The sequence below is a fragment of the Castor canadensis genome, chromosome 3, assembly GCF_047511655.1.
Source record: "Castor canadensis chromosome 3, mCasCan1.hap1v2, whole genome shotgun sequence".
Taxonomy (NCBI): Eukaryota; Metazoa; Chordata; class Mammalia; order Rodentia; family Castoridae; genus Castor; species Castor canadensis.
In genome coordinates, this window is record NC_133388.1 from 63,246,102 (window position 1) to 63,252,140 (window position 6,039).

General features: G+C 34.1%; 1 non-coding gene across 1 annotated transcript; it reads left to right on the forward strand.

Annotated features, from left to right (window-relative positions):
• The first annotated feature begins 4,837 nt into the window (after window positions 1-4,837).
• Window positions 4,838-4,941, forward strand: LOC141422069 (U6 spliceosomal RNA). Its single transcript, XR_012446729.1, has one exon. It is a non-coding gene; the product is annotated as a U6 spliceosomal RNA (small nuclear RNA).
• Window positions 4,942-6,039: the final 1,098 nt, after the last annotated feature.

A 6,039-nucleotide genomic window follows, 5' to 3' on the forward strand; every position in this document is an offset into this window, starting at 1 on the left:
CTTCAAATCCAACACAGCTAAGGTTGTCAAACTTGTAGGAACCTCAATTGAAGAAAAGCAAATGAGGGAAGTAAATAATTGTTTTAAACCACAAAAATTTCAAAATTATTGTTAAGCAGTATTTCTATAGCAACAATTGACTTAAATAAAAATTCACACTTATGAGTGATATATAGCTAGAAGAATAAAACAATATATAAAACTGACATATCTTAGCAGTTAATTTAGGACTGAAGGAAAATGTAAGGAAACTACTCTTAGGTTTTGAAAAATTATATGTTATTTGAAATTGTTATACATGGCTGAAATACATAATAATCTCTATTACCTAGGGTCAAATATTTGCTAAAATTATTATCAATGATTACTTTGAAAGCAGAAAATATACCTAATTAATTTGTCAAGTACAGTGAAGAGACTTTGAATTTGAATGTTAAGTGTATGTTTTGACTGTTTCTTGGTACATTTGACAAGAGCTATTAGAAACAAGTGATAGAAAAACGGCAAGACAGTGGAGGAGTAGAAGCTTTCTCTATTGGACCCTGTGAATAAGAGTCTGGATAGCAATGAAGAAACTATATACAGAAGAGACAAAAAGAAAACAGCACTAGATCCACAAAAGAGGGAAAGGACAGCCTAAAAAATAAAGCAAAACAGAAATACGACAGTGTAAATTAAAAAAAAAAAAACAGTTTATGGAGACGTAGGGTAAGCTGAGAAGTTAAGGGAGTTGGGAAGAAAAAGATGAAGCATTGGCAGCCCAATGTAACTGCCTCTGGAAAATTTCAAAAACAAGCCAGCCTTTGCTAGCAAAGAGATAATGTTTCTGAATGTCCTTGCAGGCAGGTGAGTTTTCAGACTGAGAAATCCATAAATTTGAAAAATCACAGCTCAGAGAGATTTGGGACTCTCAGCCACTGTGTCCTTGTGGGAATCTGCTACCAGAGGTGAAACTAAAGAGGAAGAGGATTAGAAGGGACCAATCTGAGAGTTACTCACAAGAGCCCAGGAAGCAGCAAAAGGCCCAGAGTTGGGCTTCCCTGCCCAATCTTGCCATAGCAGCTACCTTGAATAAAGGAATTTAGAAAACAAACCAGAGAGCTCCCACTGACTTATGGCTCAACTTAGAACAGTTGTCTGCTTGCCAAACATTGGACTCAAACAACACTGGGGACTTCCCATTCCCAGAATCAGTGTCTGTGTAGAAGACTGCCACCAGAGGCAGACAGAGAGAGGAGGAGTTTTTAATTGAGGCAATCTGAAAAGTAGCAAAAGGCCCAGGTGTAGGTACCCTACTCACTCTCAGAATGGGTAGCATCAATCATTCAGTTCTCTCTAAATTTCCACAGGAAGTTTCATTCTCCTATCTACAGAGGACATGCAGTTGAAAACTTCAAGAGAAAAATACCTTAAGAAAATTGCTCTGGAGCGTGTCAACCATGCTGTCTGCTGTCCATGTTGCTCTCCCCTCAGGTTCCTACCTGTACTCTAGGCTAGAATTGCAACTTCACCCTCCTGAAGCTGCTCCTATAACAACTGGGACAAGAAGAGAAAGTGAGACAAAACACAGGGAATACCAACACTTCTCCCTAGGGAGAAATACAAAGTTTTTATTTAATTTAAAAAAAAAGTTCCTTTTTCATCTTGTTTCTCTTCATCTAATTTTTTTTGGCTATTTCTTTCATTTCCCTTTGTTTTTTTTTAAAATTTAGTTTCTAATTGTCAACATCATTTTGTTGTTGCTGTTTCTTTCTTTATTTTTTTCTCCTTACCTCTCAAACTATTCTCTATTTTAAATGTACAGGGTCCTCTCATAATATTATCATCTACACTTACCTCCCCTTCTTTTTATCTTTCCACTCCTCTTCCTTGCCCATGCCACATCCCCTATATTACTCAATTTCCTATCCTTATAACTTTCATGCAGTGTAAAGCTCCAAGATCAACCCCATAGAAACCAACTATTGCACCCATACAACTTTGGTGATGAGACAGATAAGGGTTCCAATTATTCCTTACTCATTCAAACACTCAATGTAATGCTGAATTGTAAGCATTATCGCTATAGTAGGTTCTCCATTTCTGTGAGGAAGTAAAAGAGAAACTTAGCTTAATAGGTAAGTAAACACAGCATAGAAATTTAAATATGAATAAGTAAAAGAGTCCAACTAAATCCAAAGATAATTAATTAATTAATATATCTAAGAAAGAATTTGGAAGCCCACTGTTAGAAATTATCAGTTACCATTACATATAAATTCAAATAAGCAGACAAATGAAGTTAAGAAATCATTCCAAGATGTAGACAAAAAAGTTAGTAACATGGAAGAGAAATTCAGCAAGGGAATGAATAGTCAAATAGAAATGTTAAAAATAAAAATCTCAATAAATCAAATAAAAATGCACTGGATATTATTATGAACAGACAAGATCAAACAGAAGAAAGAATATTAGAGATGAAGTACAAGATCAAAGTAATATTACACACAATCAAAAAGGGAAAAATAATGAGCTCTAGAATAGAATCAAAAGACCAAACCTAAGAATTTAAAGTGTAAAAAAGGAACTGAAATGCAAATTAAAGGCATGAGGAACCTATTCAATGAAATAATAGCTGAAGATTTACCTGCATTATGTAATGATATAAACATTCATACACAGGAAGCATTTAACTGCAAATTGGTATGACCAGAAAAGAACAACCCCACGATACATCTTAATTAAGATGGCACAAATAGAAAATAAAGAAAGGATACTAAAAGGAACAAGAGCAAAATGACACCTTGTGTTCAAATGTAACCACATACGAATCACCTTAGACCTCTCAGCAAAAACCATAAAGTCAGAAAAGCATGGAGGAATGTAATTTAAGGTCTGAGAGAGAATAACTGCCAGCCAAGAATACCATATCCAGCACAGCTGCACTTCAATAATAATGGAGAAATAAGAGTCTTTCAGGATTATGCTAAGCTAAAGCAGCTCATGTCCACTAAGCCTGCAATATGAAAGATACTGAAGGGAATAATTCAACAAGAGAGAAAGAAAAACAATCACAAACACAAGACATCAGGAAAGAATACAACTCAAAATGGGAATTGTTGAATCCACAAAAGCTAGGAAAGTATTAGGCATGATCAACCCAGTAAATCAACAAAACTTGAAGATGAACAATGCCAAAAGAACAATGAATGTGAGACTCAATCTAGAATAAAAGCAATAGAAACACAGGAATCAGTACATACCTCTCCATTGTGACCCTAAATATAAATGGACTTAACACTCCAACCAAAAGATACAGTTTTCCTGGATCAAAGCACAAGATTCAAATATCTGATGTCTATAAGTAACAAACCTCACAACCAAAGACACACAAAATAAAAGTGAAAGTTTGTAAAAAGATACATCAGACATACAGATGTTGAAAACAAGCAGAAGTAGCTATTTGCACATCAGTCAAAACAGATTTTAAGCAAAAGTCAGTCAAAATAGATAAAGAAAGTCATTGCACACTTTTTTTTCAGAAAAAAATATATGCTTACTTTAAATATATATGTATCAAACACTGGGACTCCCAATTTCATAAAATAAACACTTCTAAGGTTAAAGTAATGGATGTTGGTGGCTCAAGTCTGTAGTCCTTGCTACTCAAGAGGCAGAGATCAGGTGGATCATGTTTCAAAGTCAGCTGAGGCAAACAGTTCATGAGACATTATCTTGAAAGTATCCAACACAAAAAGGGCTGGTTGAGTGGCTCAAGGTGTAGATCCTGAGTTCAAGCCCCAGTTCCACAAAAAAAAGGAACAGATAGGTACAGGTACTATAACAGTAGGAGATCTCAACAAACCAGTCTTCAATACACAGAGCATGTAGACAAAAATTAGCAAAGACACAATAGAACTAAATAATATCATGGACAAAATGGACTTAACAGATATTGATAGAGTATTTCATACATGTCAGATGATTACACATTTTTCTAAGAATTCTAGGGAACTTACTCCAAAATAAATCACCTCCTACATCATAAGCCAAATCTCAACAAATACAAAAAAGTTCTAAATAACCTCCTGTAACCTAACAGATCATAATGGAAAAAAATAAGAAATCATTGTCAAAGAAATCACAAAAACTGTTGAACTCATGAAGACTGAAAATGCAGGACCAATGGATCACTGAAGAAATTAAGAAAGTAATTAAGAAATTCCTAGATTCAAATAAAAATGAAAAAACAACTTACCAGAAAATTGTGGGGCATAGCAAAGGCAGTTTTAAGAGATATATTTATAGCCATGAGCACCCACATCAAAAAATTAAAGAGATCTCAAATAAACCATCTTATGATGTACCTTAAATTTTAGGAAAAACAAGAAAAAGACAATTACACGCAGTACTAACACAACAATTCCAGGTTTGAGACAGAGGTGTCCACTCTCTCCACTCTTATTCAGTATAGTACTGGAATTTGTAGCCAGAGCAACAAGACAGGAGAAAGAAATAAGAGATTCACATGGGGAATAAAGAAGTCAAACTATCCTTATCTAAAGATGATATGATCTTACACTGAAAAAAAACCCTAAAAACTCCACCAGAAAACTATTTATTGCATAAACACATTCAGCTATATTGTAGGACACAAAATCAATACACAAAAATTAATAGCATTTTTATATACAATGAACAGTCTGAGAAAAAAAGAAGGAAAATAATACCATTCACAATATCATCAAACTATTAAAATATCTAGGAATTTATTTAATGAAATAAGTGAAATTACATGATGAAAATTATAAATTACTGCCTCAAATCTACACATGAAGGCCAATAGCAGAGAATAGAAGTACTTGCTTTGGCAGCACATATATTGTAACTGGAATGATACAAAGATTATCACAGCCCCTGCCCTAGGATGATATGCAAATTTGTGAAGCATTCTATATGAGAGAGCAAATGGTGCTGGGAAAACTGGATATTCACCAGTAGAAGACTGAAACAAGATCTTTCACTTTTCATTATTATCAATTCAAAGCAGATCAAAGATCTTAATGTAAGATCTCAAACTGGGAAACTACTATAGGAAAGCAGAGATGATATACTGGAACATAGAGACGTAGTTAATATCTTTATGAATAGAATACCAATAGCTCAGCAATTAAGAAAAAGGATTGAGAAATGGGACTGCATCAAACTATAATGCTTCTGTACAGATGAGGAAACAGTCATTAGACTGATGAGACAAACTACAGAATGAGAGAAAATCTTTGCAAGCTATCCATCTGGCAAGGGCTTAATAACCAGAATATACAGGGAGCTCAAAAACATAACACTCAAAGAATCAACAACCCAATGAATAAATATGCAAATGAACTGAACAGGCAATTGTCCAAAGAAGAAGAAAAATGGCCAGAAATACATGAAGTAATGTTCAACATCGCTGGCCATAAAGGAAATGCAAATCAAAACAACATTCAGATTTCACCTTACTCCATAGGAATGACTATCATCAATGACATAACAACACATGTTGGTGGAAATGAGGCATTAAAGGAACCTTTATCCCCTGTTAGTGGGAATTTAAATTAGTGTAACTGCTATGGAAAGCAGTATGTAAGTTTATCAAAAAACTAAACTTAAAACATGTTATCCAATGATGCCACTTCAGGCATTTACCTGAAGGAATATAAGCCAGGACAAAATAGAGCTATTGGCACATCCATGTTTACTGCATCACTATTCATAATAACCAGATTTTGGAAAGAAAGCCCTACAACAGATGGATGGATTAAGTGACTATGGTATATATACATAATGGAGTGTTGTATTCAACCATAAAGAAGAAAGAATTTATGTTGTTCATAAGTAAAAGATGAAATTGGTGATCATGATATTATGTGAAGTAAGCCAGGCTTAGAAGTGCAAATGCTGCATGTTTTCCCTTATATGTGAAAGCTAGATCTAAAAGATATATATAAATACATATATACATATATGTATATATGTATATACATATACAGGAGACAGTGAGAGAAAGAACATGATTCT